Source organism: Falco cherrug, chromosome 2, assembly GCF_023634085.1.
Source record: "Falco cherrug isolate bFalChe1 chromosome 2, bFalChe1.pri, whole genome shotgun sequence".
NCBI classification, from domain to species: Eukaryota; Metazoa; Chordata; class Aves; order Falconiformes; family Falconidae; genus Falco; species Falco cherrug.
The window spans coordinates 24,223,440-24,249,742 of record NC_073698.1 but is presented as its reverse complement, the minus strand read 5'-3'; the positions used below and the strand labels follow the sequence as shown (position 1 = coordinate 24,249,742).

At 47.5% G+C, this 26,303-nt stretch overlaps 1 long non-coding RNA gene across 1 annotated transcript in view; it reads right to left on the bottom strand.

Moving 5' to 3' along the window:
- LOC114017887 (uncharacterized) overlaps positions 1-26,303 on the bottom strand; it is a 59,204-nt gene that overhangs the window by 12,809 nt on the left and 20,092 nt on the right. Inside the window, exon 2 of the long non-coding RNA XR_003563190.2 lies at positions 19,812-19,879. This is a non-coding gene — a long non-coding RNA (uncharacterized LOC114017887). The remainder of the gene's footprint in view (positions 1-19,811; positions 19,880-26,303) is intronic.

Sequence of the window (26,303 nt, the reverse complement as noted above, 5' to 3'; positions counted from 1 at the left end):
AAAAAGTTAAAAGCACACAGAGGATTTTTCTCAGCTGTGAACCACTACCTCCTTGGCAGGTGCAAGCTTTCAGTCACCCAGGGTCAGACTGGACAGTCCCTCACATGTGGGGCAGTACCAGTTCTCAGGGCAATCCCACATCTTGCGTGGGGCCACAGTGGCCACAATTTTGAATTCCGCTAGGTCAGTTTGAGCTGCAGGAAGACATAGTTATACAGGAGATGTGCAAGCTGAAGTCCCATCCTTCTACCTAGAGCAAGAGGATCTCTTAACCTCAAGGGAAAAATTGACTGCATGGACCAGGCTGTAACAGTGGACATGCTGGGCAGAAAGCAGCACAGGCTCAAGCAAAGGACCTCTGACACTTGTATCACTACAGTGTCCCATGGCACAAATATTATCCAACAACTTCTGTTCCTCCTGTAGGACGGAATGTGCTATAAGAGATGGGGATGACCACCCACTCCATCCTAATTATGGACTCCTTGTCCATAATTATGTCATGGGATCCTCAAAAGTGTCCCTGAGCTCCATGCTGAGGAGGATGCTGGCAGATGAGTGAGAAGTATACAGAATACTCTGCTGGCCCTACACCTGCCTTGGGAAACCAGGGAGCTCAAAAAAGCTGCCTTTGCAGCCCGGGAAACCAAAGCTGAGGCTGGTTCTAGTGAATAGGGGGCAGCAAGGAAAGGCAAAGCAGCTCTGCTGAGTGCTGCATGCTTCGCCTCCTGCTCTCCCACCTTGTTTTTCTTTACTTGGCATACTCCCCTACCTTCCTAAGGTAGGGTAATTTAAAGGTAATTTAAATTTCCCAAGGTAATGTAAAATGGATGTCATTATCCATGCACCAAGGGGGGAAAAAAAAGCAAGCAAGGTTTCCTCTGCTGGTTTAATAAGCTGGTGGCTTCCAAGAAACTAACAGTAAAGGTTAAGAAATCCAAGCCCCTCCTCCATGTTGCCTCCCCCTCCCACAGCCAGCAGCAGCATGTTGTGCTCTCCTCCAGCGCCTGCTTCGCCTTGGAAATGAGGCTTGTGGTCCTGTGAACATGGTCTAGCCATAAGTGTTGACAGTCCAGTTGCTTCTCTCAGAGGTAAATGGTAGAAGAGATATCCTAGGACAGGAGGTAATTGCTGCAGGGATTTCTGCTTGTCGTCAATCAACCCAGACCATGCCTCCTTCTGTTTACTTGAGGTTGCTGGCTATAGCGACTTGATTACTGCTTCCACCCATGCATACCCCTGCACAGGCACTTCAGCAGGCTCCTTTTCTGCTAACAGAGGGAACACAAAGCATCCTCTGGCTGGCTACATGAAGCAATTTGTCTCTCTAGCCAGAGATCAGCAGCTCCATGTCTGCCAGCCCCTTGCATCCTCTGGATGTCCTCTGCCAAGTTCCCTTCTCTTGGGAAAAGGGGACCTATTTGACGAGTAAACTGATGCCAAAACAGCACAGAGTAACTGCTCAGAGACAAATTTTGTCTTTAAGCAGCAAAGGTATTTATTTCGTGCAACGTTGGGGAGCTAGCCGATTTGCACCAGACAAACTAGCTCCAAAGTTTTCAGTGAAAAGTTAGGTAATTTATACAGTTTTTGTGAGAGGTTACAACATCTTTACATACATATTCATTTGATTTTGACACCTAATCATTCTATTCATAATAGGTGGGATCTAGGTGGAGTAAACCTTAACTTTCTTTGTTCAACGATTTCCTGACTCATGGTCTCCTTATCTCCTTCAGGTGCCCACCTTACCTTTTCTAATTATTCAGAGTATATTCCTTTACTTGAACATCCTCGGTGGTACATTCCTTTAACATCAGTGGAACCTTTTCTTACTCAGAGTACTTTTCTTATTATTCAGGGTACATTTCTTTCTCAACACAAACAGAGCATCACCTAGAGCATTGTACCAAACTCATCCTGACTAATCTTTTTAAGACCTTGCTCTGTTTCAAAACTCATCATGGCAGCACTGGCTAGAACTTCTGATGAGCCATCCCTCTGCTGCCCTGGGTGGGTAGTGGGTAAAAATAAAAACACAGGGTTTTTAAAGGGTTATTCTTCCCTTTTTGCAGCAGCTGAAAATCTAACTTGTTTTCTGTCTTTCCCAGAAGTGTCTTTGACTGCAGTGGCTAGAGAAGCACCCTGGCAGTATCAAGGTCGTTGTAATGACTGATTGCTTCAGGGCAGTGGATGATTTGGTGCTCCTGATACAGGGAGAAGGGCAGAAGAGAAAGAAAGCAAATGAAAGGGTGCCTGTAGTTGTTATGCTTCTCCTGATGCATCTGGCAAAGACTCAAAGATTTCAGAAATGGTTAGATGACTAATGGAAGTGCTTGTATAACATGGGGAGCCCCACACTCCAAAGCACCAGAGGCACAGACCATGTCACCACCAGCAGCAAGCTGCCCAACACTGGTGGAAGGGACAAAGAACTAGCATTTGTGTCCTCTGCTTTCAAGCAGAAAAAAAAAAAAATAATCTTTTGTATTTTCTCTTTCTTTTCGACTTTGTAAACAGTTTTAGAGACTGTTTATGCACAACTTCTTTTGTCTGGTTGGATGCATCTGGGTTACTTGTTCTGTCTGTCTGTTCTCTCCAGTTTTAAGCACTTCTCCATTAATTGCTGTTTCCTTGACCAAAAGCTTTACTTTTGTGTTTGGAATTCCATATTGAAATAACAGCACACATACACAGAGCCTCAATACCACCCTCAATGCCTCCCAAGGCTCTGAGATGCCCTCAAGGCCAGAGCCAAACCTCAAAGGGAAAACATGGCACAAAAGTGCTGCCTCAGGGCCTCTCTCCAACCAAGAGCATGCCCGCAGCCTGTGCCAGCCTTCTCACCCCAAGCTATATTCAGCCCATGATGACTTGCTCCTGGCAGCTTCATTTATTCTCCTCACCTGGCAGACAGCATCCCCACAATCTCTGCTCACTGCCCAGGTCCACTGACAGGGCCAGTCGTTCTGGGGAGCTTTTTGCAGCAGTGGTACGGTTGGTAGCCATGATGGTCCTAGTGAAAACAGACCGAATGGAGACGAAAGGGATGGCAACCCTGTTCAGAACTGGCCCCAGCACTGAGCCCTGGGGAGCACCACTTGTGACCAGCCACCAGCTGGATGTAACTCCGTTCACCACCACTCTTTGGGCTCGGCCAGCCAGCCAGCTTCTAACCCAGCACAGAGTACACCTGTCCATGCCATGAGCTGCCCATTTCTCCAGGAGAATGCTGTGGGAAATAGTGTCAAAGGCTTTACTAACGTCCAGGTAGACAACATCCACAGCCTTTCCCTCATCCACTAAGCAGGTCATCTTGTTGTAGAAGGAGATCAGGTTTGTCAAGGAGGACCTGCCTTTCATAAACCCATAATGGCTGGTCCTGACCACCTGGTTGTTCTCTACGTGCAACGTAATGGCACTGAAGATGACCTGCTCCATAACCTTCCCCTGCACCGAGGTCAGGCTGACAGGCCTGTAGTTCCCTAGATCCTCCTTCCTGCCCTTCTTGCAGATGGGCATCACATTGGCCAACCTCCAGTCAACTGGGACCTCCCCAGTCAGCCAGGACTGCTGATAAATGATTGAAAGTGGTTTGGTGAGCCCTTCCATCAGCTCCCTCGGTACCCTCAGGTGGGTCCCATCCAACCCCATAGACTTGTGCGTGTCTAAGTGGTGCAGCAGGTCACTGACCATTTCCCCTTGGATTATGGGGGCTTCACTCTGCTCCCTGTCCCTGTCTTCCAGCTCAGGGGGGCTGGGTACCTGGAGAACAACTGGTCTTACTGTGGAAGACTGAGGCAAAGATGGCATTCAGTACATCAGCCTTTTCCTCATCCTTTGTCACAGTTTTCCCCCACATCCAATACAGGACGGAGATCCTCCTTCGTCCTCCTGTTGCTAATGTATTTAGAGAAACACATTTTATTGTATTACATGGCAGTAGGCAGATGAAGTTCCAGTTGGGCTTTGGCCCTTCCCTTCTAATTTTCGCCCTGCATAGCCTCATCATGTCCTTACAGTCCTCCAGAGTTGCCTGCCCCTTCTTCCAGAGGTGGCCAACTCTCCTTTTTCCCCGAGTTCCAGCCAAAGCTCTGTTCAGCCAGGCCCGTCTTCCCCACCAGCTCGTCTTTCAGCTCATGGGGACGGCCGGTTCCTGCGCTTTAGGACTTCCTTCCTGAAGAATGTCCAGCCTTCCTGGACCCCTGGGCCCTTCAGGACTGCCTCCCAAGGGACTCTGCCAACCAGGCTCCTAAACAGGCCAAAGTCTGCCCTCCTGAAGTCCAAGGCAGCAGTTCTGCTGACCCCTCTCCTTAATCCTTTGAGAATCAAAACCCCTGTCATTTTGTGATTGCTGTGCCCAAGACAGCCTCCAACCATCACATCACCCACAAGTCCTTCTCTGTTCACAAACATCAGGTCCAGCGAGATGCCTTCCCTAGTTGGCTCCCTCACCAGCTGTGTCAGGAAGGTCTCTTCCACGTGCTCCAGGAACTCTTGTGGACTGTTTCCTCTCTGCTGCATTGGACTTTCAGCAGACATCTGGTAAGGTGAAGTCCCCCACGAGAACAAGGGCTAGCGACTGTGAGACTTCTCCCAGCTGCTTACAGAATATTTTGTCTGCTTCTTCATCCTGGCTGGGTGGTCTATAACAGACTCCCACCACAATGTCTGCCCTGTTGGCCGTCCCCCTGAGTCTTGCCCATAAACACTCAACCCTATCACCACCATCATCAAGCTCCAGGCAATCAAAACACTCCCTAACACACAGCTACCCAACTGCCTCTCCCTCCTTGCCTATCTCTTCTGAAGAGTTCATACCATCCACTGCAGCCCTCCAGCTGTGCGAGTCATCCCACCACGTTTCTGTGATGGCAGCTATGCCAGTTCCCCTGCTGCACAATGGCTTCCAGCTGCTCCCGTTTGTTGCCCACAGTGTGTGCAGTGGTGTAGATGCACTTCAGTTGGGCTATTGATCTCGGGGGAGAAGGCCTAATTGCCAAGCGCTTCCGTGGTTTCTAACACATCAATAAGCCTCGCATCTTTCCTGCCACGTGGATCTCTATCCCCTGCCTCCACGGACACAGCAGATTGAAGGACCTCACTAGCACAACGTCCCTCAAACAGTGGCGTGCTGCCACCAGGCTTATCTCTAGCGAGCCTTCTTTTATCTGTTTCCCCCTTCAAATGCAGTTTTAAGCTCTTTCAATGAGCACTGATAACTCCTGTGCAAAGATCCTTTGTCCCTTTTGTGACAGGTGTACCCCATCTGTTGCCAGCAGGCCTGCTGTCGTGTAAACTGACCCGTGATCGAAAACCCCAAAATTCTGCCAGTGACACCAGGCTCAGAGCCAGGTATCGATCTGCTGGCTCCTCCTGTTTCTTCCCTTGCCATTCCCTGCAACTGGAAGGACAGAGGAGAACATCACTTGTGCCCCTGATCCCTTAACCAGTCATCCCAAGGCCCTGGCATCTCTCTTGATTGCCCTTGGACTTCTTGTTGCAACTTAATCGCTGCCTACCTGAAAAATCAATAACAGATAATAATCTGAGGGCCGTAACAGCGTGGGAAGCTTTCTCTTCACATCTTCAACCTAGGCCCCAGGGAGGTAGTGGACTCCCTAAGTGGGTCCAGTCTGTATTATTGGGCCTTCTGTTCCCTTCAGAAGGGGGTCTGCTAGGACAAGGACCCGTCGTTTTTTCTCGATGGAAGCAGATTTGAAGCAGGGCATAGGCTGACCGTACTTCAGCAACACCTCCAGGCCACATCAACTATTGTCCTCGTTATTGTTCAGTTCCACCTGCAGAGCCTCATGCCCATTACACATGGACACCTGGCAAGGTGGGGTGGTCACAGAGGAGATGTGCCTGCTGCAAACGGCAGGAACTTGTCACCATTGGCCCCTACTCCTTAAATCACTGTGCTGACCCAGATGGAGAGAGGACAGAATCCTCCATATCATGCATCCTGTCTGCCTGTTGAGCCTGTCTCCGGGAAGGTAGGGTGTGATTCCAGCAGGCTGTCCTACTAGGAAAAAGCCCAGGTGAGCACTATACATTACATTTGGTGTGTTGGGTCTGGCTGAGCCCCACGGCAGCCCTCACAGCGCTGTGCCTGCACTGGTAGCCAGGAAGGTGTTGCTAACACACCAGTGTTCCGGCTGCTGCTGAGCAGCCCTGCACAGCACCAAGGCCGCCCCTCCAGCCTCCCCCACCATCAGCAGGCTGGGGGTGGGAAGGTCTTGGGAGGGGACACAGCCAGGACAGCTGACCCGAAGTGACCAAAGGGATATTCCACGCCATATGATGTCTGCTCAGGTATAAAAGCTTAGAGAGAGGAGGAGGAAGGGGAGGCATTCGTTATTCATAATATTTTGTCTTCCAGAGCAACCACTACACGTACTAAAGCCCTGCTTCCCGGGCAGTGGCTGAACATCACCTGGTGATGGGAAGTAGAGAATAACATCTTTTGTATTCCTTTGCTTCCATGTGTGCAACTTTTGCTATTGCTTCATTAAACTGCCTTTATCTTGACCCACAAGGGTTTATCCACCTTATTTTCTTCCCACCCTGTTCTGCTGAGGAGAGGAGTAATACAGTGGCTTGGTGGGCACCTGGTGTCCAGACATGGTCAACCCACCAGGGTTCGGCTTTACCTGCTCCTGCCCATATCCATCAATATTTTCTTACGGCCAACTCCTGTGGAATGTGTGTGCTTTGTTCTTTGTTCACAGTTCAATGCACCATGATCCTGGTCATGAGTGTTGGCTCTTGGGGACTATAGCAGTGACATGAACGAAGTTAGTAGAATCCCTATGACAAAATAACTGGTTAAATTATTAATAAAAGCCATCCATATATTTATAGAATTATTAGTAAATGCTGCTCTCTCTTTTGCTACTAGGATATAATGATTTTATACCAATAAGGCTTCTAGACTGAAGAGTTAAATTATATTTGCCATCAGCAATGTGATGTTAGATGTATGAACTGAACACTCGCCAGCTACCAACCAACAACACTGTCTAACCACCAGAAAACACGGGAAAGAAAAGTTCTTGACTCTGGCCCAGTAGGTCTGCCACTTAGACATTTTTGAAATTTAATCAAGCAAATATCATCATTCCTAACACAAACCATCCTGTGGTGAGCATGCTTTTGAATGCTCAGAGCAAAGTAGAAAGGAGCACTGGAACCCTGAGGAGTTAGGAATTATTCCCCTGTTAGGTACTATTTCCACAATGAGCTGCATTCCCAGTTTATCCATTTTCATGCCTCCAATTTACTGTATTTATGTATGAGGGATGAGTGTTTAGATTAAAACCTCATTTTTGTAGGTGCTACATGAACAAGTCATGAGACAGTCCCTGCTTATGCAAACTCCAATGTAGTGTCACAGTCACCTGGAAGCAAAGGATAAAGGATATGGGCAATGGGGAGAAGGTGTAAATTGAAGTGTCCAGCAAAAAAGCACATTCTTCAGAGCAGGCAGAGTCTTGCTTTTCAGGAGAAAAGTTGTATGGTATGAAAGTGCATGTGGGCTATGCAGACTGTCATTATATTTAAAGGTGGATGTAGTGCTTACAAAATGAGGCAGATAAATAGGCTAATACATTTCAGTCCTCTCCATCTAGAGAACAAATGTATCAGGTGGCCACGTTCCTCCACAGTGACCTGCCAAGCCTAAATTCAAAAGGATGTGGAAAGGAGAGGACAGTTCAGGCTCTGCACCCATTGCAGATTGAGCTCTCTGTTCCCGCTACCATAAACAGCAGCATCTCCAACGCTGCAATCCCCCATCTCTGAAAAAGGGGTTAAAGGCACTAACACTTGCAGAACTCACTTGTGAATCCCCACTGCCTCTGGAGATTTGTAAGAGCAGCTTGCACTTTCCAAAGAGATTTGGCATGGAGGAGCCTGAACGTCACCCTAAGTGTGTGAAAGTCTTGAGTAAACAAGTCTGTTTTGAAAACAAGACCCAACCATACAGCCAGAAAGCCATGAAGGACTTCAGGATGTACCTACACCGCACCAAGTGAAGGTGGTCTGCAGAGCCCAAGCTGCCCCGGGGGCTAGGACCAGCATAGCCAGGCTGGTCAAAGCCTGGCTGAACAAGCTTTGCTCTTCTGCTGCCACATAACCCAGTGTCCATGCAAATACACTGCCCTTCCTACTCTCATTAGCACCTCTGCACTGCACAGCAGCCCGTGGTGATACCAGCTGGGAAGAGCTGCTGCCGGGTGCTGTGTGGACACATCTGCAAGCACTTACTCCACCCCATCTGTGCTGGGACCTTGGTCACTCCTTGCTGCAGAGAGAGGGTCTAAAGATGCATTTTAAAGGAGCCGGTAGGGCCCAAGGGGGCAGGTGAGACAACTGAAAACAGCTTTAAATTCAGTGCAGGGGAGAAGGCAGCTGAGATAGCAAGCAGCGGCCAGACCAGACGCTGGAATCTGAAGGTATAAGGCAACAGATTATTAATGAAGAGACTCGTTTAAGTGTCTTGGTAACGTAGCAATGAGAAACCTCCTATTACTTCTTCAGCAAACAGTGTGTATATAATATGCCATTGTGAAATCTTGAAATCATTGTACACAAATACAGTCAGAAGAAGAAAAAAGGGAAAATTGGCCATATTTCTGAATATACTCTCATCTTTGGGAAATAATGTTGACGCAGCTAGAACAGGCCTGTTATATCCAACTCTCATGCACATGTCCTCATTCCTATGGCTTAATAATCATAATGAACTATGAGGGGAAGGTAAATAGTCTTCATTCCACATCTCCTAGGATAATAATAAGAAGGAAGAGATTTCAAACATTGGTAATGACTTGTAGGGCTGCACATTGCTTAAAACATCGACCATGAGCCAAGAAATACCCCTCAAGGCTGCAATCAAAAACTTTTTGGCTCTGTGCTGTGAGCAGAAATTGTATTTGATCAACAGAGTTATTGCAACAGACTTGCTGCTTAGAGTCTGGAAGCTTGTCCCTAATGCAGCACCCCTCACTGCAGCTAAAGCCTCCTGCACAGCAAAACTTTGGGCTCATGGAACGCAGCTCTGGCTAACAGCTTCGGGTTAATCGCGGCAACCACTGAGGAGCATCTCCGATGCGTCTCCCTTCACTAGCTTAGAAGTCTGTGTAATTTTTCATGGGGAAATAAGCAAGATCTGAGAGGAGCAGAACCATTCCTCTCTCTTTCTGTCAGTGTATGTCATTTGGAGAATGAAATTGGGTGAACTGGGTTTTGTGAAGAGGTTCGGTCTCCTGCTCTCAGTAGCTGTAGAAGGATAAGGGCAACCCCTGGCCTAGAGGTCTTGCAGGCTAAAAAGAAGAGAGACATGTGTGTGTGTCCCCTGCCACAAGAAATCTGCCAGTATTATCTGGCAGGCAGGAAAGGAAGGAATTTAAAGTTATTTTTTAACAGAGGTTCTCAGAAAATGACAGACATCCTCAAAATATTGTATGTACGTATTGTATATATTCTTTTGTTGAAATCTAAAAAGTTGATATTTAAGTTGAAATTTGGAAAACTGAAGGTCTATTTTATTTATACATACCCATACCCACATACATATATACATATACACATACACACATATATACATATATTATATGTGCCATCATAAATGTGTTTCCTGCTGGTATCACTAAGGAAAAAGAAGTTTTGAGAAAAGAGATGGTCGTTAAGAGCAGAAAGCAATTTTCAACAAGGAACAAGCTATACTGACCCAAGAAAACCAAAGAATCATACTGACTGCTCCTGAGTACCACACACTGGACCCTGTCCAGCTACTGACTTAGAGATATATGGATAATTGGCATCTCCATGCTGACAGTTTGGTGATCTGGCAAAACAGAACCTTCTCCAACCATGGGAATAAGATTAATAAATAAATAAATCACAGGCTCCCCTTCAGCAAAAAGGCCCCAATGGGACACAGAGACCCTTACCTGTGTCAGAGACACAAGAGCTCCAATGCAAACCAGACATAAGCTGCCTGAGGTCCTTGGGAAAGAAGAAGGAATTTCAGACAAACATGCCATAGGAGAGAGCTCTAGAGCCCAGAGAAGCAGCTGGGTCCTCACACAGGCCATGAGCAACAGGGCCAGAATAACACCAAAACTAAACAATCGAGAAATAAGACATATTTTGGGTGTATGATATATGCTGACTGGCACCCCAACACTTGAACAGATTGCCCAAAGAAGTTGTGGGTGCCCCATAACTGGAAATGTTCAAGGTCAGGTTGGATGATCCAGTGAAAGATGTCCCTGCCCACAGCATGGACTTGATAATTTTTGAAGGTCTCTTCCAACCTGAACAATTCTATGATTCTCTGATTTCCTACTTAAGCACTGCAATAAGAAGCCTGAAATTTGTTGGTTACCACAGTTTTAGCTACCATTAAAAACTATGTGGCTTTTCCAAACATCACCTCTGATCTTTATTTTTTTTTAACAGAAAAGCAGTAATGCAACTTTTTTTTTTTTTTTTTACACCAAGAATGGGGCAACTCAATGAGTTTTAGATTCTGTGACTTTCTTATTCAAATCCAGGCAGTATGAAAATAGGTGATGATAAACTGTTATGATCAAAGATTTACCTTTCTACAAAGAGGAAAGAGAGAGTGGCAAAGTACAGAAAAGGGGAAGCACAAGGGAAGAGGAAAAGCAAGCACTGTGTCCACTGTTGCCCTCAGGCTTTATGCCTGACAAAACCAAAACAAACCACCTATAGGAAAACAGTATGTTTATTTCCTGTGACAAATACACAGCTTAACATCCCAGTTAAAGCCACATGGCAGTGGGAGAGTACAACAGTTTGTATCCTTGTCCTATGGCCAAGGTGAGCATTTGCTTTCTGAAGAGTGGCCTTGGATGGGCAGAGAGACATTTTCTGGACAGGGGAGGTAGAGATCATGATCCTTGTATGACTGTTAGCCTGACCCTGACCTCAAACACCATGTAGTGTCTCTATAGCGTGGTGGTGTCTGCAGGTACAAGCACCACCAACAAGCTAACAGCAGTGAGCCTTGGAGAGAGCGCAGGGGGGGCTGCCCTAGGCTGCTAGGTTAAAGCCCATAAGAAAGGTTGGCACCTAATACTGTGAACAAAAAGTTTGTTTGTAATAAAAGTCAAATCCCAGGAAGGGTGTGTGTTGCATCACTTGGAAGCACGTGGAGATTTGGGGCAAACTGGAGGGAGATCAGTAGCGTTGACACTGTAGCTTTCATCTTCTGCCTCAGTAAGTCACAGGGGTGGTAATGGGTAATTGCCACCAAAGTAAATGTGGGCATTTCACACCTCCTGTGCTTCCTTGCCAGCATGCTGAGGACAAACTGGGCAGCACTGGTTCCCATTCATGCCTCTGTGTAACTGTGAACCTGTTGCTGGGCTCCAGGATCATAAATACTTCACCTGAGATCAGGTGCTGGCCCGGTGCCAGGCCAACTCCAGCAGCAGGGGACGGTGAAGGTATCTCAGAGGCTTGCCTCTTCTCGTGTAGCAAAGGTGGTCACTGAAGCAGGGGCTCCCCCCATCATTCACAAGAACTACTGAGACCTGAGAGGCAGCTGGGACTTGGCCAAAGGCAGTGCACGCTGGTCACATAAGGACACCACCAGTAGGGCCATGGTTCTTTCTAGTCCTTCAGTAAAAGGGAGTCAGTCCCCTTGCTAAGACATGCTTTCCTGCAAGGGCTCTGCATGGCCCCCTTCATCCTCTGGAGCTCCTTGTCTGCCAGGGAGGGAAGGGGCCCCATTGCAACACGGTGGCTCCCCAGCATGGGTAAGGTGATCATTCCGGAGAGCTGGGAACAATCACCAGTGCTGAAGCAAACAGCCCCATCCAGTCCAGCCATGCAACATGACTGAACAGATCTGCACAGGCAGAAATGTGCAGACTGCCAGCAGAAATCAAACACAGAGCACATTGCAGGCTGGCAAGCCCAGTCTTTTTTTTTTTTTCTTTTCTTTTTTTTTTTTTTTTTTCCCCAAGTGGAGGCTTATCCTTCCCTTTTTTTAAAGCAACACTTCCAGTGGGAAGAAAGGCTGGAAGAAACTACTGCCTCATCACGGGGCCTCTCACCCAGCTCCATGGTGCAGCTATGAGAAATGATGCCAGCTTTCCTGAAAATAAGTACAGCTGATGCCTTTGCAAAAGGGTGGACAGGAGGAGCCATGCATGAAGGAAGAAGGCATGCATAGGTAGGATACGCTGTGGCAGGGAAAAGCTCCCTGGCTCGTGTAACTTGCCAGGGTAGAGAATTGCTCTGACAAGTTATGCAGGCTTCTACAGCAGCTGTGAATGTGATCCTATAAAAAAACAAGTATCAACAACTTAATCACATGCCTGGGTCACGTGGCAGCAAGGGCAGCACACACTAGCAAATGCTGACTTTTTTTTGTTTTGTTTTGTATGTTTTTTAATATAAAGTGAGAGTGAGGAGTGAAACTTGGGTGGGGCTTTCTACTACTCACTGGGAGGAAAAAAATCACCTTTGCAACAGCTCCTGTCTTGTTTTTGCTCTCCCTCAAGAGCACGGGGCTCTCCAGGCTCTGCCGCAATGGGTAATGCCTCAGTTTTTGCAGGACTCAAGGAGCCCAGGTTGTTCTGCAGCCCAGCTCTGATTCTGCCTCACCGGGTCTTGCTGACTGAGCTCAGCTGGACTGGGCTGAGAGCAGGAGCTTTGGTTTAGTGCCTGGGCGACCTTGAGCGGCAGGCAGCAGCGTTTGGCAGGACTCTTCCAGAAGAAGAGGAAGGTATCAGGAGTGGGAGATGTCAAGACGGCGAGGGATGTGGGGACGAAGGCCGTGCAGGGCAGACAGCTGCGCGGTGGGGAACCTGAGTCATGCCAACGCACCGCCCGTGCACGGTGCAGCCCTCAACCCCACCGCAGCCGGGAGCACAGACCAGACCGGCTGGGGTGACACGCAGCTCACAGCACTCCCATCAACACCCGCCTCTTCCCAGCAGGGGTATGAAAGAAATCCTGGCTGGCTGTGCATCCCGCAGCAGCGGTGAGGCAGGCCGCCCTGGGGATGGAGGTCTCACCGGCAGCTGTGCCTCAAAACCAGATCACTCACTGCCGGGTCACATTTTAGTGGTCATAGGTGGTTATTTTTTTCCAAAGACACGTGTCAATATCATCTTGTCTGAAAGCATCTCAAAGTGAAACAGTTTATTTTAACTCACGGGCACCTCTGGGTTTTGTGGTTCTGCCTCCACCTCTCTTTGTTGTCAATGGTGGCAGAGACCCCAAAGACTCAAATCACCCAACAGACCACTTTGTTGTTCTGACAGTTTTCAAATAAAAGCCCTATCTTTCCTTTACCCACTTCTCTCATGCAGTATCTAGTTACAGATCTACAGGTCTTACATTTGGGGTGCATTTTCAATAACCCCGTTCACATCGGACATAGATTATTGCAATGGGCCAAAATAACAGAAGGTCAGCGAATGGTCTGCCTGCCTCTTTCATCACAGGGAGAGCAGCAAACCAGCCTTTCCAGACAGAAAGCAGTCCAAGCTTTGCTGTCTTACACCATGAGGTCCTCACGTAGATGCAGTTTTTCCTAGCAAAGCCAAGCTTTACTGGTGAATCTGGTGTGCACCCACATAAAACAGCCTAAGTGTGCACACCCGAAGCTGGCGGGGCTGCGTGGGGCCAGGCTCCTGCCTCCTCACACCCTGCCCCATGCACTCAGCCAGCAGCCGGCTGCGGGACACGCTCGGCTCAGCTCCTTCCTTCTCACTCCTCTGGTGCAATTAAAGCAGCACAGGCTGAAATGCGGCTGCAGTGATGCTGCTATAAAAATACAGGAAGGGAAACTAGATTTAACGGAGTATGGCATCTTCACACTAGCACAAACTGTTCACACTGGTAGTTGTACCAGCATCAGTCTCCTTGTGGAAATATAAATTATCTCCCCAGCTGAAAGTCCTGTATGGACACAGGCGCTGTGAGGAGGCGAGACCCCTGCTCTATTCAGCAGGAACAGTTTGTCTTGCAAAGTATCCTTCTGGTTTAGAGGAGCCAGAAACATAAAGGAGAATATTTGTTTTCCTTTTAAAAATAGCTTGTCCTAAGGAACGCCTTTTTCAACTGCAAGACGATACGAGATGGAAGGGATACAGTACCGAATAACCCACCTGGAAACACTTTGTATGGAAAAGCTGTTCAGTGAGTTTGGGCACTGTGCCAAAGAATTATCAGACAGGCCTTGCTTGATACGATTTGGGTTTGTGGGCAGCTTTTACAGCCCAGCAGGATTTCCCGAAGCTGAGGTGCTTTTAAGCTGCCTGTGTATGTGCCCGGCCCTTATTGCAGCCCTGGCTGTTGGCCAAAGTGATTCTGTTTGTGAGAGAGGGAACAAGTGAGGATCATTACGACTTGGAAGAAGCTCTGTTCTTGCTGATTTAAGACTCTGGAAACATAGAACAGGACAAAAAGAGAGTAGAGAAATGTATCTGAACATGGGAGCCCATAAGGAAATGGCATGTTCCTGCAAATTTCAGATATTTAGGACGTGGTCTGCATGCTGTGGGACAACTTGTATGCAGAAGTAGGTGAACCTGAATGCAGGAGAGTAAGATGCTTCCTGCAAATCTGCATGTATCTCCCACTCTGAGGAGATCACACGTCAGCAGATCTTTATTCTGACCATGGAGTTATGGATTCCAGTGGCTTCTCCACAGCTGTGACTCTGCTCCTCATCCTTCATGATCACAAGTGACCATACAGACTCAGGAGCAGCAGTATAGTATTAGAAAACATGAGAGTTTTCAGAAGTTTACAGCAGAGCCTCTGCTGCACTCTCTTCAAGAGGAGGGGAAAACAGTCCAATGAAAAGGTAAAGATGGGGACAGCCCACCCCCTTCCTCCTCCCCCTATTTTTTCCCAGTAAAAAAGGACTACTAAAGAAACCATTCAACCTCCTGCAGAACATGACAATTCGACATCTATGGGGCCCCGGGTAGCATTTCAAATGAAAATCTATGGAATTTTTAGCAATCTTATTTGGGGGTGGGGGGTGGGGTGGGGTGGGGTGGGGGGAGAAAGGAGGAAAGAAGGAAAGGAAAGTAGGTTCCATGGAAAACTGCCATTCCTCATTGAATCAAAAATAGAACCCCTTTAAAGTTTACTGACACGCATTTTTGTGTGGAAAACACTAACTCTGCAGACTGGGCAGTGTCCAAGGAAAAATACACACCAGTTTTGGACAGGAATAGAGTTAGGGGTCTAGATGTGTTCACTCTAAAAAACCTGCCAAACAGTGTGTGAGACGCAATGCCTGCTATTTTTCTGTAGCACGTTATAGGTCTGGCGGTTGGTCTGTGACTGTATCCACAGGGTTTTGGGGAGCTGTCGGGGAGTCCTGGAGAGCAGCTTGCCCACCACAGTCAGTGGAGATGCAGTCAGTGCACTTAGAGAGTCCCAGAAGATTTCTACCTGAGCTTGACACCTGCACTTGGACAGATGACTGACACCCCGCCACCGCGCTACACTGAGGGGCCTGAAGGGATGTCGGAGGGTGTTTTTTCAGGGGTGGTAAAAGGACTGTTTTGTTTAGCCCACGGATCCTTTTCTGAAAAATAAATCCATACTTAGCATGAGGCAAGGCACAGATGGAGCAGGAAACAAGCGGGGAAACTGGCCATCCCCTGGGCTGTGATGGGATTTGGTGTTCGCTGGAATCTGGGGATTGCTAAATTGATAACCACTAGGGCTGATGTTTCACACTTGATATTGCTGCTTGCCATGAGTCTTTGGGCAGTGGTTGAGGACAGAAAATGGGAGCAGAGTTTTTAGCTTGAGAGGCTTTCTCCTCCTACTGATAAGTCCCACACCCACCCTGGCTCTATATTTGATCTTATGCATGGTAGGGAAAACACTGAGGTCTTTTCTAGTCCTCTTCAAACTCTCCCTCTTCAATGCTTGCCATCACAGTATTGGGGCACCCACCTTTTCCATCTGTTTGTCTGCGTACACCTGCCTATGCAGCTCCTCTCCCCTGTGTTTCACCTTGTGCTGAATGCAATGCTGTTCTCAGTGAGTCAACAAGGCATCGAGATGACCTGATGTTCACTTAGGGAAGACACAGTGCTGAAACTCCTTCTTGGTTCTGCACCACAAGCAAACCCTTTACCTAGATGGGGTTATGTTCCTTTGCTCCACCTTTCCCCAGTCTCACATCGTCACCCTTGGAGTCACACACTGTATGTACCGCCAGCAAGCAGAGCCTTCCACCTGGGGCTGTGCTGAGAATACCTGGCAGTTTCACTTTTATTTGGAGGGAGAAGCTTGTGTTCATATTCTTGCCTGGGGCACAGCACAGCTAGCTCTTAGGCAGGACTAGTATTTCTGGTTTCTTCACAATACTGACTTTATCAGCCAGAAGAAAGTCGAACTCTTGTTTTTCCAGAGGGTCACAACAAGCTTGACTAGAGCTGTGCACCAGTTGGCTGTGTCCTTCGAGTGCCTGGGGCTGGGATGGCACTGTAGAACACGGCCACCATGCGAGAAGTCTTTCTCACTCATAACACATAAAGCAAGCTCAGTAACCTTTTCCTTCTCTACTTTTATGCTCCAGTTGCTCAGAAGGATGCCAAAAATTGGACAGGATTCAGTAGAGCCAATATATATATGTCTGTATATGTATGTAGGTAGGTATGCATCTGTATATGAAAGGTGAGCTATATATACACAGTTCTTGCTTTTGGGTAGTATAAAGCCAGCATTACTGCTGGTGGTAACTTCCACGGGGTAAAGAGCAGGCACAGCAGAGCTGACCCCACATGGTGTCATCACTGACAGGGCAGGAGAGCTGGTCTCAGTCATACCCTTATCAGCTCAAGGCTGCATTCCCTGGTGGAAGTCAAGTGAAAGGTTATGTGCCTGTTCGGCAGCCTGTCACTTAGGAATAAGCTCAAGGAAGACTAACTCAGAAGCTAATGAGGACACCGGGAATGTGCTGAAAAATGCCCTGGGAAGGGAGGAAGAGGACATAGAAGAGCCAAGCCTGTCCCGCTGTTCAAGTGTTGAAATACTCAAGTTTGCAGGGATGGGGAGTCAGGTGAGCTGTGCAGGAGCACAGGTACCTCTCCTGCAGAGCAGGCAGGTGCTGCACTAGGTCAGGACATGACATGGCCAGAGGCTGAGCACAGGGAAAAGGACGGGAGGTTCCCGAGGGGCAGTACAACCTGCAGCTCGGAGAGGTTGGGTCTGGCATGAAGGTGTGGGCGGACTAGGATTTTAGTTGCTCTGGAAGAGGTAGAACATAATGGCTGAGCCAAAAAGTTAAACTTAAGTGGTTTTGATCAACTGAGAAGCACTGGAAGGAGGTGGCTGGCCCTTAGGAATAGCGTGAGTGAGCCAGACAGCAGCTGTGATAAGGTGGAGGTGCTGTTGATGTGTTGTGTCAAGGCCTGGCACGTGCTCCCTCATGTCTGGGTGTCTAAAGCTTGGGGAGCCAATCCTCTCTTCTATTTTTTAAGCTGGCAACTTCACGCTGGTGTAGGCAGGCCTGTTTCAATGTTGTGGCAATGGCAGAGGAGTTTTGGGAGAAATGGGAGGTAGGAAGAAGGTTTGTGAAGCAGCCCATGCATGTCTGAGGTGTGAGGATAAGCGAGAGTCAGCTGGGAAGAGGTGATATGGTTTTGGGTACCCTGGGCAGGTAAAAGGTCTGGAGGACATCAGTGGGGTTTTGTACGATTCTAGGCAGGTAAAGGCATACCCAGATGTACAGGGATTTCCTCGATCCCTTTGATCAATCAAGGGATTTCCTTGGAATATGACTGGAAATAGGGATTCTCTGTTTCTGTCCTTCCCAGCCACCTCTCCCAAGCCCTGCCTGACACCAATTCCCTTAACGCAAGGTTTCCGTTCCAACCTATACATCTTCCCATTCTGCTTCCCCAGCAAGACGACTCCTTTTCCCTTTCCTCCTCCCCACATAGTGGCTCTTTCTGCCCTCTGTGGGCTGCTGAGCATGGGCGAGGGGCCGGGTGTCTTCCCTTCAGCTGAGGGCAGTAGGCACAGATGAGCTGTTTACATCAGAAACATCCATTTTTGCCTCTCCAGGCACGAGCAAAATAGGAAGTGTGCCATCCTAAGGTGACTTTGTCTCTGCCTTGACCCAGCTCTGGGTGAAGGAAAGGGAGACCTGCTTTGGGGAGTTCCTGCTGGGTCTTCTCCTGTGGCCACAAAGGCACAGTCATGCTTATGGAAGCCACTGTAGCTACTGAATACTCATGACAGCCATGTGCAGAGGACCCTGAAGGTCAGAAGGTTGTGACAGGAGCTGTACAAAAGCTCTAGGTAAGACCAGCTTCCTCCAAAATGCCCGACATCCAGGAACATAGTAACCAAGAGTTTGTTCATTTGAAGTGCAATGGTATGGGACAGTACGGGACTGTTCCAAAGAGAGATGCCAAGTCTGGGACCTTGCCTGGGATCCACTGGACATGAGAGGGGCATGCTGCAGCATGGCTAATAGTGCCCGTGCTGGTACATGCTGGTGGGAAGGGGTGCTGCTGCCTGCCTGCCAGCCTCCCACCAGTGTGGGGCTGTCCACACAAGGTGATCTTGCAACACTGCTGGGGCAGAGATGGCCAAGCAACCCAAGCTAGGTGTGAAGTAAGGCATCACAGGATAGCGGTGAGATGGTCTGGCACGTGCCTACACAACCCCCAAAACCAGCAAACTCCATACCCAATGGATTTACTGTAGCTTAGAGGAGGATTATTTACTAAGACCACATTTTTTCCTTTTTAAAGGAAAAAGTAGTGCCTCATCAAAAGATAGTGTAAGGCAAACAAACCCAATACAGTAAAGTCGCTGTGTCAGGAAGTACAGAACAAACCCACATCCCATCAGAACTAACCCCCTAGTAGCTTTGCTTTCAAAAATATTAGTCCATTTATTGCCCATTAAAAATTCCCTTTGTCTCTTCTCAGTTGTGGTGTATGCTTGAGATGTTAAAGCTGGTGCTGTCAGTCTTTAAAGTAGTGTTTGAGATCTATTTACTCATTAACTTTCAAACGCAGGACACTTTCAAAACCTTTTCCTAAGGGCATCCCTGTGTTCTTTTTGAGAGTTACTGTTGTTTTCCCACCTACCCTGAAGGGCTGTTTACAATACCATCTCTCCCTTTTAATCCTCTTTTCCTTTCATGTCTAACAAACAGTGTTAAAGAGAACACAGGGGGGAAAGGCAGATCTCACACATTATTATCATCTATAGTTAACTGAAGAAAAGAAATGCTTCGCAATTAGAGGTCTCATTTTGTAAATTAATGCTCAAGAAGCTTTTTCCTATGTGTTTTCCAGATAAAACCTCTGTTCTTCCAAGCCTGAGGTTTGTATGGATAGTAACTCAGATAAAGGCTTTCTAGAATTGATTCTGTGAGTTGATGTGCACTCTGTACAGCAACTGGGCTGCCGCAAAAAGGATTTTTCTTAGGAGACCCTACACAGAGCGATGGCTTGAGATGTACACATGGGAACGTGGGCAGTATTGAGATGCTGAACTACGACAGAAAACATTACATTTCACAACTGGCCACTGTTGCTGGTAGTTTTGGCATGTTGCCAGATGCCTTGATTTCTCTAGCTCTTTGCACCCTGTATCTGAACACCTTAAGACCGAGAATATATTTATCTTCACAACTTTTCCATGGGGTGCTGTGGGCCTCCACGTTATACAGATCTGAGAGGCTATAATTTGATGAGCACTTCTTTCAGCACTAGCACCAACATCAGCATCCCCTAATTACCCCCTCCCCTCTCTTACCCCTCACTCACCCCTTGGCTGTGCCCGTTTCAATGCTGTGTGGGAAACAAATCGCAGAACACATCCAGAGTAAAAATAGCTGAAAAAGAGACAGAGAAATTAATTCCAGAACCTGAACTGACATCCTACATGCACATCCAAAGCCAATACAACAGAACCTTTTTAGCTCAGATTCAATCTGTTTGTCCAGTTCCATCAATAATTTTTACCTGATTTCACGTACGACAGAAAGGTAGAAGTTGCAAAAGCTATCGATTTCCTTTCTAAATTTTGTGCAAATTGATGGCTGGGTGAGGGATAGAAACCTTAATTAGAGAAATGCGGCCAGCAGCCAGCTGGCTAGTGGGTGTGTGCATGCTGGCTGACCATGTATGCATTAGCTGGTCAGCCAGTATGTATGTACCTGACTAGTGCCCAGTGAGAAGTCTTGGAGCACACAGGCAGGGAAGAGCTGGGCTCGTTGCAGCTATTTTATTTTAGGAGTATGGGGGAGAAGGGAGGTGGCTATGAAGCAAGGTTCACAGGACCACAGGAAACCAAAAGCCATTAGTTCCACTGCTCACAAAGCAATTTGTTTCAAAAACCCACAAAATTATATAAAATAAGACCTCTTCTGCCAGTGACCCTGTAAATCAAATGAATAGTTTCTCATCCAATTTGGGACGAAGCTGAGAGCCCAGCCTCAGATTCCTGTTCAGACTCCAGCAACCACTTCTGCTTTTAGCACCCTGCGCACCAATGGAAACCACGGATACTGATTTCTTTCCCATACTCAAACGTCACTTAAAGCCCTTGTTTCTCCCGAGTAACTTCTAAGCACTTGCTTCACTTCTGTTCCTACCTGCCTCCTCTCTAATCTACAACAGCTTGCCAAGAGCTCAACTCCATCTTTTCTTTCGTACCCTCTGTGCCTCCCCTGTGGCTGATCAACAGCCACAAACTTTGGTAGAGGGCAGTACACAAAATGTTCAGTGTATTGTATCTGAAAATTAAGAGTATTTTGGCGCAAACAAAAGTTGGCTCTTCCTGCCCACCTCTTCTCAGGGGAAAGAGATCTTGGGTCTCCTCGACACTTTTCCTGACCTGCAGAGAGGACTGGGTGGGATGGGAACCACAGGGTAGAACAGGGGGCATGAGATACCCTGTGGGTCCATGGACAGAAGTGGAAGGGTCTCTATGTTCATGTGCTCACGCCTTCTTTTCAGCAGCCCTCCGAAATGAGTCTTTTGCCATCAGCTCTCCAGCACTGCAGAGTGCTCCTCTGCCATGCCCAGGAGGCCGAGTGCCAAGCATGCAGCACGCACATGAGGAATGCAAGGTGAGCTGTGTAGCTGCTTGCTTCTCTTCTTGGGAAGGGAGTAGCAGATTATCTCCATGTCAGAAGCAGACACTGTCTTTGGTAGGGAAAGCTTTAATTAGAACAGGTCTCTGATAGAAACAGGATCTATTCCTACCATTTGTGGGTTTCCGTAGCCTTTGCTTTCCCCAGTAGGAGAAATCGTCATTACCATAGGCAGGTCTTGGGCTTCTTCAGGTGGAAAACCAGAGGGTTTGGGCAGCTGAGGATTTTCCTGGTGCAGGAAATCCCTGGGTGGCAATAATCCAGTGTAATGGGCTCTGTGCCATCCCCGCTGCAGACACCCAGGAGCATTACTGGGAGTTGCACCCAGTGTGATCTGTTTGCAGATACTCCAGCCTCACCACAGGTATGGAGCAAGGTGTGATAGGAAAGACCTGAGATGGTTCCCAGGTGATCTGCCTGCATTAATTCCCCTGTCATTGCATACCTCTGGGTCTGCTCTAGTTGGTGCACTGGAGTAGCTACTAGAGGTCTGCTCGGCTCCTGCAAGAGAAGCGCCTTCATAGACCTTCCTAGCACTGATTTAATTTCCAGAACTAGTTCCTGTAGGGTTTTTTTTCCCCCCCAAATGGAAGAATATAGCCACTACACAAAGGCACCACTGGGGGCCTGTAAAAAAGATTTAAAGCAGAAGCTAGGGCTGCCTTGCTGGAAAGGAGTGCTAGAAGGTCCCATCCCCTCTCCTTGTCAGACACAGGAGTGCAGGAGATGCTGGTGAATCCTTACCAACATGGAGCAACCTCATGCAAAGCAGAGCAGCCCTTACACTGTTGTAAGTGATGTTAGGATCTGGCTTCATCCTTGGGCAACTACAGAATCTGGGGAAGTGGTGGCAGGGGGGAATGATCAGAAAGCTGGCAGACATTGTGTAACTGGTGTATCAAAGGCTCTTCTCCTCTCTGGTCACATTTTAACAGTACCCTATTTTATTCTACGTGTCAGTAAACAACAAAATCATTACTGATAAAACTTGCCTTAAGCAACAAGACACATGTGAGCAATAAAGCACCAAGAGCCACATTTTCAAAAGTGTGTGTGCGGAAATGTCTATTGTACAATGTATAAGCAGCATGTGGTCTGGATGTGGCAAGCAGAAACGGGAGAGGAAAAGGGGAACAGATGGAACCTGTACATGAGTGACAAGAGCGGACGTAGGCTCAGATCGAGTTTTGTAGTGTGCAGAGGCTGAGCTTTTGAAAAGCCTTAAATAATAACCACATTTTAAGGAGGACTGCATTAATGGGGCATGCAGATAAGCCTGCTGAATGGTGAAACTGCAGAGGACACAGCAGTGCAGACAGTGATATATACAGAGCATATGAAAAGTTTGGTCTGACATGCCAGCCATGCATACAATCAAAGGTGTGCACATTTTAGAAACATCAGCCTCCCTGAAACCTCAATGACTTAGTAATAAAACATCAGGAAATGATAAGTCAGGGTCAGAAAGGTCTGAGAATTCCACACAGCTGAACTAAAGATTGAGCAAGAGGAATTAGCATCAAGAAATGAGATTCAGATGTTTAAAGCTGATTATCTGAACCGAGTTAATATAACGCACCATGTTTCACTTCAAAACGTTTGGATCGTGCAGCTGGGAAGCCCTTCCCATGACTGTGAAATGCAGCAGCTCACTGAATCTGAGAAGGCTGGGATAGATGTGTCTGCCTGGACACAAGCAGGCTATAAACGATGAATTGGGATTATAGCCTTTACTGTCCCAGGCCAGTTTTACCAGTTCCCTGGGCCACTAGCACAGAAAACAAGCCCAGCAGCAAGGCTGTATGAAGCTCCTACCTTCACGTACTCTGGACTTGCCCTCTCTCTCCATTCATCTCCCCATGAACTGAAAACACTTGCTGTTTTTCTGACTGCAAAGCACTCCAACGATCAGCATCCCTTGCTTTCTTATTTTCAGCATATTCAAGAAAACACCTATTCAGCTATCCAGACTTTTCAAGGGAAATTATCCTTTCTCCATCGCTTCTACCAAGTCTAGTCTTGGAGTTCACAGCTCTAGAAAATTATATTTACAGACCTGCAATGGTATGGGACAGTCATATTTTCCCTCCTCACATGCACAAAAGGAAGCCTTTACCTGTATTAATGCAGTCCAGTGCCACGACCATCTGTGTTGGACAACGCAGGTCTGCAAAACTTGCCTCTTTTCAGTGTTAAACGTTTTATTCAGGCAAATCTCAGACAGGTTTCTATCAACTTACGGACACACATGTATGGCATAAGCTCCTTCAGCCTAGCAAAGCAATCAAAGAGGCTGAAAGTGCCCACCTGAAAACCACACCTTGTGGGGTGGCATGAGTGTTTCACAGGCTGGCAACTCATTTGGTTTGTAGCTTTGCTAAATTATATAGCTGGTGGGAGTGGCTCTTTCCTGGGTTGAGATAGCATACTCAGCAGTCCTTGGGTGAGAAACTAATTAGCTGGAGATGAGCAGATTCTCTAAGAAGAGTCCATGCGCTATCTGCTTATGGTGACCAGTTCTCAGCTGGGGTGATGACGTACAGAAAAATTAAGACAGTTGAGATATTAAGCTCTCATACTGTAGATCTTCTCCCCTGCTCTAGTCACACGTGTTTTCAGGGCAGCTGGACAAGCATGATGCCATTATGGGACAAAACGCTCTGGTATATCTCTAGTGAAGGTAAAGACAAATTCGACACTGTGATTTATGTTGTGAACAAAACAGACCAGGGCGTGTTCTCTCACCTGTCAGCAAGCGGCACAGCAGAGCTCGTATATGGCAAGTTCTCTCCCACAGCTACCCCTCAAACAAAAAGGGTGGCCAGCCCCGAGGAACAGTGTCTCAGGGAGGGCTCAGAGGCACAGGGCAGAGCCATGCCAGGGGATGCTCACACCCGGGCCTAAGCCTGTCCCCTCTCCTGGGGCAGACACAGCCAGGACAAAGTCACTTCTTTCACAGTCTCTCCAGCACTCGCTGATTTCAGAAGACTCCATGTAAAGTTCAGTGTCTCCTGTCCCTTGAAGCTGAAGTACATGGCTGGCTATTTACAGGTAATCAAATAAGAGATGTAAATACAAACTTAACTTTAAAAAGACACCCAGGCATTAGGTGTTTTTCTCATTCTGAAAGAGAACTTGGAGTAATTTTCAGCTTTTGTGAATAACCAAAGAAATTTAACTATTTCCAAAGATTTTTCAGTTACGATGTTTTCCACCGATGGCTTAACATTTGCATTTGCAGCTCCTTCCCGTTTCCTTTTCAGACATGCATCACACAGACCCAGAGAGGCTGCATGAATTTACCTAAGCAGTGAGAAGAGAGGACGTTCCTCACCACAATGAAGCCTAGCCAACACTGAAGCAGCAGAGGCAGACCTGAGCAAGCACTCCCTGATGTCCTGTCAGGTGCCTGTACCACATCCTGTGGATACAAACCTTGGTGCTGATGGCTACCTGAAGTCCATGTCCACAGCTCACATCCCTCCTGGGATGCCACCTGGCAGACATCAGCACTTAGAGGCTGGGAAGCATGTTGGGGCATTTTTTGATTTAAAATTTGCAGCACTGCTGCCGCCTCGTAGAGAGTTGGGTCATTTACAGCTAATAGTGAAACGGACTGTGTGTGTGCCGTGGTGGGATACATCCCCATGTGTCCCCAGCACGGGATGAGACCTCTATGAGAGATCACATGGATATATACCAAGCACATCCCTGATACAGACAGACCTATTCCCACTTCATATGTGGGCCACATGGGAAGGCAGGACTTGCTGCCTGGAGCCCATACCTGCCCACAGTCCTGAGCCTCACAGTCCTGAGACCTCCCAGCCATATGGCACCTGTGTCTGGGGATCTCCTAGCTATATGATACCCAGCCTTACTTGGCAGAGAGCTGCTGGCACCTGTGGCACTGTCCCACCTTGCTGCAGCTATGCACAAGGGCTTTAGTTACCTCCAGTAGCTCCTCTCATCCCACCCCATCAGCACAGAGAGCGAGTGGTGCCAGCCACATCACACAGAAGCTGGAGATGAGATATCTAAAACAAGGGAGGGATTTTAAACCCCTTTGCTTTCCCCTCAACCTGCTATATTGCACCTGCCATTAGAATGACCAAAATTTATCCAGTGACTTCAGTCATCAGCCACAGAAAAGCTCAAAACAGGCAAGTTCCATGTGGAAATCACCTGACGAAACAGGCTCATCTCAAAACTCAGAAGAACATCCCTGGCTGGTTGCTTCTTTCCCAGGCCTGTGATTCACTGCTCACTCAGCACTGGCTGACCGCATTTCGGGTGCCTTGGGATAAGAATCATGTTATTCTTTGCTTGTGTCCAGGAAGGCTCTGATGTGTGTTGGAATGTCTCTGGCTTGTTACAATTAAAATTATGGCTAATTTCACGGGGGAGGCATTTTCATGCACTGCCTTTTTATAGAGGGCTTCAGTAGGGTGCACCCAACACACCAGAATCAACACAAAAATATCAGTAAACATCTTGGCATGGTGCTTTCCTTGTCTAAATTTGCATCAAGCTTGTTTACAGCCAGCAGGCCAGTAGAAAAGGATCATTTATAATATGTGCCACAGCACTGCTCGCCTGAACTTTAGGAGTCAGCAACTTTGATGAATTCTTGACGCAGCTTGCAGACACAGTTAAGAATGTCTCTTCCGCCTACTGCAGGAAGCTGGTCACTGTATCAAAGATCAAAGTTGCTCACACCAACGCAGGAAGGTTATGTACAAGCAAAAAGACACTACAAATGCTTGTATTTGGATGCGGGGGTTTGCCACTGTGCACATATTGGTCTCGAAATTTGACCATAAACCGCTTGAATCAATTCAGGAAAAAAACCCCACTTGCTGCAGCACCACCCAGATTACTCACAGACAAATCCTCCCGTTGCAGAGACAAGATACTCTCTTATCAAGACGTTTGATATGACTTGGAAAAGATGGGTTTATGGAAAATTGTATTACAGACTTATTTAGAGAGCGTAATGACCTTAAGTGGCTATGCTTTAAAAAGGCTAACAAAAGAGTATGTAACCTGAAATGGGCATATATCGCAGGGAGGTAATTTCCCTCTGTTACACACACAGCATCTGCAGAACAGGCAAATGTTTATCGGGAACTGAAGCTCATCGAATCAATTAATTTAATTG